Consider the following 8,818-nt stretch of genomic DNA (forward strand, 5'->3'; position numbering starts at 1 on the left):
ATATATATATATATATATATATATATATATATATATATATATATATTATATATATATATATATATATATTCTTTTATATATATATTCTATGCACATGTGTGCTGTATATATATATACCTTCTTTTTCTTAAAAATTCTATAATGATATTCTCTCTCTCTCTCTCTCTCGTTAGTAATGTTATTATTTTCGAAACCTTGTTAAAATTTATTGTAAAATGAAACTTCTAGCCTATAGTCTGGGCGTTTAAGATCCCATAAGATAATACCGGACTGTATAATACCTTAATATCTTGGAATTTAAACTTAAAATGATTCCGGATATTTTTCAATTCAGTTGCAACGTTTTTAATTATAAGATAAAAACTTGACCTTGAATATATAAGTGCTCTAGTATACTGTCTATTGAAGGGTTAATTAATTAATAATAATAATAATAATAATAATATATTATATTATTATTATTATATTATTATTATTATTATTATTATTATTATTATTATTATTATTATTATTATTATTATTATTATTACCCTCATGTTAATGTTCATTGAAAAAATAAATATTATTATATCAATAATAATAATAATAATAATAATAATAATAATAATAATAATAATAATAATAATAATAATAATAATAATAATAATAATAAAAATAATAATAATAATAATTACTATCATGATTATTATTATCAATATCATTATTCTATTTCTGTATATGTTGTTTAAAGTTAACTTTTATCGAAACAGTACTGTCCCCCTTCTCTCTCTCTCTCTCTCTGTCTTATTTTTCCTGCTATGTTATGACCCACTTAAGACGTTAATTCCACTTCCGAAAGATGATGAATTATCGCAGCGAATTCGCGAAGGCGAAGTAAATGAACGAATTCGATATTAGTCTTCGTTCTGAAAAGTCTCTTGGGTGACATTCATGCTTTATCTATCCTGTACTCTCATAATGTCTCGATCTTAGCACATAAACATTGATTTTATGGCTTAAACTTCAGGAGAGCATGTGTAGATTTTATAGTATTATATTTTTTGTAACGCATTTTGATTGAAGTGTTTGAATAAAATATCTGAAGCTTTTATTATTTTTTTACTTTTTAAATGATTTCGTTTTCATAATTTTTAGAACTCTTTTGCACATTTTATAATGGATTTGTATTTTATAGTTTTTCTTCACTCTTTATAGAATATTTCGTTTTCTTCCTTTTGGACAATATTTAAAATATTTATAGATTTTTTTTATTGATAGAATATTTCGTTGGAAGCCTTTAGGAAAATATATTGATACTCTGTGTCAGGATATAAGGAATACATCTGTTATATGCAATCTGAACCTCACCGTCATATATACATCGACTCTGAATAAAAATAATTGCATTCATTTCTGGGTGTCATGAAAACTCATCATTTACTTTATTTACATCAAAATTGTAAAAATAAAGAGGGTTCCATAGTCCTGAATCTTCACAAATAATATTCATACTTTAAATATGGAAGATTTTCTGTTGTGTAATTTTAATTAATGTGAATTATATATTACACTACAGTTAGAGAGTATAAATATATGTCTATATGTATAAATATATATATATATATATATATATATATATATATATATATATATATATATATATATATATATATATATATATATATGTGTGTGTGTGTGTGTGTGTGTGTGTGTGTGTGTGTGTTTATATGTTTCCTTTAATTTTTCTTCTAAAAATAGAGCAACATATACTAGCTTAATTAACAGAAAAATATTGATTACTTTAAACTGAAATTAATGAAAGCTAATATATTTATTTAATACGAATTTATGATAAGAAATAGGGCCTGAGGATGGCATATAGACCTTTATTCCCATATATACACAAAATACATAGCATACGACTCCAAGCTCAATTCTAAGGGAAGATAATGCATCCACTGAATCTTGCTGCGTACGCACGAGAAAATATATCGCCCGGCGTTAACTGGCTTTACATATCTAAACAATATTTCTCGGTAATAGGCAATTTCCTCCGTAAGTAAAAAGAAACCACCGAGTGAGGAAAAAAAAAAAAAAAGGTTTGAGTTAGAGTAAACATCTCTGGAACGCGTTTATGATTTCTGCCCACAATCTGGAAGCCGAATTTGTCTTATCTGTTTCCAGTTCTGGAAACCTGGAAACCTTTAAGGGGATTTTCCTTCGTTTGCTCTCTTGAAGGGAAGCCGCTGCTGAATTTTTCTTAATGTATCCCTAATCACGTTATTTTTTTTCTTTTATCTTTTTAATAATTATTTATTTGTTCATTTATGTTTTCATTGGGGAGGGGGGATGTTTGTAATAGAAGCTGACAATAGTCTTTCGACTGATCTGGCTAAAAAATGTTTTAATCTTTTTCATCGTCGGTGGAATATTTGCTTTGATTGAAATATAATCTAATTATCTTTTACCTATCAATCAATGGCAATGTGAATAAGAAAAAATTTGCTGTAACAGATCTAATGAGACAAAAGTTTGCCACGGAATAGAAAAAATTGATAAAATACTAATGTCGTGCCTAAGATGACCAATTGCCTCCATACAGCCCAAGGCATAAATAGACCAAAAGGAAAAATAAAACAAGTAAAAAATGCGGCGAAGTTTCTTCGGCGCTATCGAGTTTTCTGTACAGCCGCTACAGCGTATAATCAAGGCCGCCGAAAATAGATCTATCTTTCGGTGGCCTCGGTATAATGCTGTATGAGGCTCGGCCCATGAAACTTTAACCACTGCCCGGTGGTGGTCTGTCTTATACCTTGCCAGAGGCACGATTATGGCTAACTTTTACCTTAAATAAAATAAAAACTACTGAGGCTAGAGGGCTGCAATTTGGTTGTTGGATGACTGGAGGGTGGATGATCAACATACCAATTTGCCTCGGTAGTTTTTAATGTCTGAGGGCGAACAGAAAAAGTCCGGACGGACAGCCAAAGCCGGCGCAATAGTTTTCTTTTAAAGAAAACTGAAAAAGATATCTGCTGTAAAAGACCCAATAAGACAAAATTTTGCCACAAAAAAAGATCATTTTGATAAAATACTCGCGTCGTGTCTAAGATGACATATTTCCTCCATGGGGCCAAGGACATATATAGATAAAAAAAGAGGAATAAATATTATACTTAACATTGAATAAGTCCACCGACCTGGCGCTTAAAAAAGGCAGATTATATGACTCATGGGAAAAACACAACAGGCAGAAATATTCAGAGCTTGGCAGTGTGAGAAAATCAGTCACCAAGTCATAAAAGAAATTTAGACCTCTTGCCTCTAAGTGGTTGTGAATGACACTTTATTTGGCCTTATGGAAGGTCTTACTACGTTTCAGAAGTTGCTGGTAAGTGAATGTTTTAAAGTTATTGCTTAGAAATACGTAGTTTATGCTTTTAATTACTCATATGTGTATGTATGTGTATATATATATATATATATATATATATATATATATATATATATATATATATATATATATATATATATATATATTATATATATATATATATATATATATATATATATATATATATATATATATATATATATATATATATATATATATATATATATATATATATATATATATATATATATATATATATATATATATATATATATATATATATATATATATATATATATATATATATATATATATATATATACATACATACATACATACATACACACACATATATGCATATATATGCACCTATTATCAGCATTTATTGTTTTTTCTTTTTTCGTAGATCTTCATTGTTTAAAAATTATTTTGATATTGTGCTATATAAAACTAATATGTATACATACGTAATGTTTTTTCATCAAATTTAGCCAAACCGTATGAATAAAGGATATAGATTCCTTTCCACTGGAATTAAAACCAATATTTTGTCCAGATAAAAGTATTCAACTAAAATATTTACTTTTTAGGTATTTCCCCGTATTCCAGTTCTGCCCAAATAAAGCAGCAGAATATTGAATCAGTACACTTTGGAAAACATAAATAAAACCTTATGTTTGTATTGTTGAAACTGTTTATTTATTCAGTCATTGGAGGCATTCATGTACGCCATCTGTTGACAGAATTTTCGAACCAACATATTGTTTTGTTTACTGATGACAGAGAACTAATACTACTACTATTACTACTGCAACCTACTACAACAATTACTACAAAAAATTGAAAAGAGGAAACCCGTGAAAATGTAGAGAGAGAGAGAGAGAGAGAGAGAGAGAGAGAGAGAGAGAGAGAGAGAGAATGTGTTTCTTTAAAGTCCTCTTTCTTCTGAATAATCAGTCATCCTTCACGTACGTTCCTTGAAAATTTATCCAAAACATTCAGAGAATGTTTTGAATGAATTTCAAAAAGCATCCTACGTGAAGGATGAATGGTTCATCAGAAAAATAAAAGGATTTTCAAGAAACACATTTTGGTGCCTTCTCTCTCTCTCTCTCTCTCTCTCTCTCTCTCTCTCTCTCTCTCTCTCTCTCTCTCTCTGTCAGAGTGAAAGAAAATTGGAAATATCCCATCGAATAAGGTTCTTACACCAGATCGCAGTTCAGTGTAACTAACAAGCACTGTTATAGCAAACCCAGAATGGTTGGTTATGGAGGCATCCTCTGCAGAATACAACAATACAAACATTTGATGCAAGCAGGAAACACGAAAGGAAAATGAACAATAAATAAATTCTGTTGTGAGAAAATAGTTATTTGTTTACTTATCTGTTTAACTATTTTTATATTTTACTATTTATTTATTTTTACATTTGTCTTCTTGTTTATTTATTTCATTATTTATTTATTTATTTATCTATATGTTCATTTACGGGTGAAAATTATGTCCTATACATTGATTTAACCAGAGAGTGAACGAGAAATGTTCTGGATCCAGATGGTTTTATTGAATTAAAATTAAAACTTATCTTTTTTAGACAGTTCGTAATTCTCTAGTTCAACATGGTTGACAAAATACCAAAACATCGGCCATTTCCTATTCTTTTATCTAATTAATTAGATTTATGCTTTTAACACGTTACCTATACATTGGTTCTGTCTAGAATATAAATTAATTACTGCAGTATCTACCCTACTGAGATTAACTCTGTATTGATAAGCTATTTATTCCACAAAAAAATGGGAATAAAAAAATAGACTGAGGGCTTGAGAATCGTGGAACTACAGAATTCCAACGAGATAGAGAAATTCTTTTAACCTAAGAACGCGTGGGAGTTTATTCAGCTGACTTGCCTAAGCACGGTGATGAACTATTCAGTATCTAAAGAGGCACACTGGAAGACATATTGATTGAAGAGCTACATGGCTTGAGTGACTCACTGAGTGACTTGGAGTGGCTACCTGTGAGGGACTCACTGGCTAACTGAGAGCGAGTAACCAACTGACTGAAAGTGACTCACCGACATGTGTATACATGTATGTATATTTATACATGTATATATATATGTATGTATACGCATGCATATGTATTATATATATATATATATATATATATATATATATATATATATATATATATATATATATATATATATATATAAAACCTCCCTTGATGGCTGTGTGGTTTAAGGCATCACTGTAGCCCTGAGTTCTTTGCCTTCCAGTGGTTTGAGGCCACGAGACGACGCGCTTATCATCAACTAAAAAATTTCCCTTCTGGTAACATACATGAAAATATATTATTTCCGAGTTAGAGCGAACTGGATATCAAAGGACATTTGTAGCTTAATGCTTGTATATGACTCACATATGATGTGTTAATATTCATTACACACATATATATATATATATATATATATATATATATATATATATATATATATATATATATATATATATATATATATATATATATATATATATATATATATATATATATATATATATATATACATATATATATATATATATATATATATATATATATATATATATATGTGTGTGTGTGTGTTTGTGTGTATAACCATTAGACCAATTATGAAAATCTTAACAGTTTATTTTATTAAAATTATATTCCTAAGTTAATAGCACTAAAAACACCCCTTACGCAGTATATAAGATACCCCACATACTGGCGACTCAGTGTAAAACTCAATTACCATTAAAAATCACACGAGAAATCCGGACGAAAAATGACAGACGAGAGAGCAATTCATTATTCTCTTAATTGAACTGACAAGGTTAATCTCTCAGGTCATCAATTTCCGCCTGTAAACGAGCGAACCGAGTTGCGCCGTAAAAGAACAGGATATCGTTTTGCGGGAATCCAGATTGTGACGTCAACGCTTGATATGGATCTGAATTCAATTCTGCATATTTTGATGCGACCACGAAGATTTCGAAATAAATAAAAATAAATACTTTTGCTGCTACTGTTATTTCATATGAAAGCAAATCGTTGTTTTACACCAGTCTAAATCTCAGTCTACCTCATACTCACAGATTAACGAAATTCTTTTATATTAATACCGTCATCATTGATTTAAAAGTACTTAGCTTTTATGAGTTAAAATTGACTATTTGGAGTTTTGCGATAGATATTGGGTTGCCCTTCACAAATGCCTCCGCACATTTATTCTATTTTGGGCAGTTTTGCTCAACAAAGCAGTGACGGTTTACCTTAAATAATAATAATAATAATAATAATAATAATAATAATAATAATAATAATAATAATAATAATAATAATAATAATAATAATAATAATAATAATAATAATAAATTTGATGCGTTTGCTTCATATATAATCAATCCTCATTTAAAATTCAAAAGTTCATAATAAAATGTATTATTATTATTATTATTATTATTATTATTATTATTATTATTATTATTATTATTATTATTATTATTATTATTAAACATGCGTCAGTGCTAAATTCTCAGGATTTTTAAGAGCAAACACTAGCTCAAATTATTCGGATCCTGAGCCGTATTTACTCATTCGTCAATACACTTCTTCGTCTGTTTATATTTAGGAATTGAACGACAGATGCTGAGCTTCACACAAACGGAAGGCAAACCAACATTCCGAATTCAAACCAAGCCTTTGCTTTCCTCCCTCTGAGGAAGCCACTCGAATTAAGAATTGATGAACAGGTGACGCTTGTCCCATAATACCCGAAGCTGGTCACCTGATCGCTCTCTGTAATGGTTTGCATGCGGGGGGAAGTCAGTATGAGAATTTTGGATTTTATTTTTGTATATACTTTTCCTAAGAGTAACGAACCTGGTGTCTTTTTATAGCTCAGATCAGTAGATGGCTCAGGAAAAAGAGAAGGTTAGGAAGGTGTTGGTGTTAACGATAGGAAATTCACAATACCGCCTTAGACTGTTGTGTAATAAAAATCCACAGTTATATAAGTAAATTGTATTGATATTTAATACAATCTATGTATATAATTGTGGATATTTTTTACATGTTACTGTTAATAATACATTCTTTTATACTTACTGATGGGTTCGTAAAACTATGATTGCTCAAATCCATTAGAGTTTCTATGCCAGACCGCGTAATTTCGATATGAACTTCCCACATCTTATAGAATAATCAGAAAGATGGCAGGTATTTGATAATTATTTTATAATTCAAAAACTCGCCCTGTATATTAAGAATGTCAATTTGAATAATACCGTCACAAAATCATTTTATCTATGAAATAAAGATTATGAAAGATGACTCAGAAATTTATTAAACTATTAACCTTGTAAAGATAATCAAGATCTCAAGTGGCATAACTAATAAAAAAAAATATAAAAATATAAATTCGAGCCTTAAAATCGAACGCACTTATGTCACCGGTAACCCATCCAACAAAATACAGCTGTAACGGTAACGAGGAGAGAATAAATTTGCAATACAAATTTGCAAATGAAATTTATGAAGCCATTAGGCTATCAGAGATCATCATCAAAATTTAAATAACGCAACTCATAAAAATACAAATTCGAATGTCCAACAAACTTGTGTCACGGGTAACCCATCCACCAAAATACAGCTGTAACGAGGAGAAAATAAATTTGCAATACAAGCGCCACTGAACTTGCAACTGGCATCACCAATCAACAGCAGCCCTAAGGACCAGAGTAGTTGTTGTAACAGCCCCTTTAAGAACGAGATGAGACTCAGAATCGGTCACGGAACTCTCCCAGCGTCAGACTAAGTTTCAATACATCCAATTTCGACGGGACCTGCTTGGCTGGGAGACATTATTGCGGTGAGATGAATCAGTCCAAAATATAGTCCGCGGATCGAATTACGTGTCCCAGTGAGCCTGCATGCGCTCGCCTCAAGTGATGTCAATATGCTCATCAGAATCCATCATAAAATGTAGGAGGTTGCCAAGCGGCTATTCCGTGTTACGGGTATGAAATTACTCCTTTTCATGGTGTTCTTCTCCATATTATTCCTCTTATCTTGCGTCTTGTTATTCATCCCTTTAGCTCTTCTCCTTCTCATTCTATTATTGGCAGGAGCAGAGTTGTAATATTTTTAGTGAGAAATAACATTCATCTTCTCGTTCTGTTATTGGTAGGAGCAGAGTTGTAATATTTTTAGTGACAAATAACATTTTATAATAATCATTATTTTTAATTCATTTCTTTTCTAATTCTTATTCTTCATCTTGTCTTTCAAAAATGATGGAAAATACAAACGTGTTCCTAAAAAGCCTAAAATTAAAATATGCAAATATATGGAAAGGCCATAGCAGAAAAGGATTCCAAGATATGGACTGGAACTCCTTTAGGAAATATTTTTAAAAATGGG

The sequence above is a fragment of the Macrobrachium rosenbergii genome, chromosome 21 (genome assembly GCF_040412425.1).
Source record: "Macrobrachium rosenbergii isolate ZJJX-2024 chromosome 21, ASM4041242v1, whole genome shotgun sequence".
In the NCBI taxonomy this organism is placed as follows: Eukaryota; Metazoa; Arthropoda; class Malacostraca; order Decapoda; family Palaemonidae; genus Macrobrachium; species Macrobrachium rosenbergii.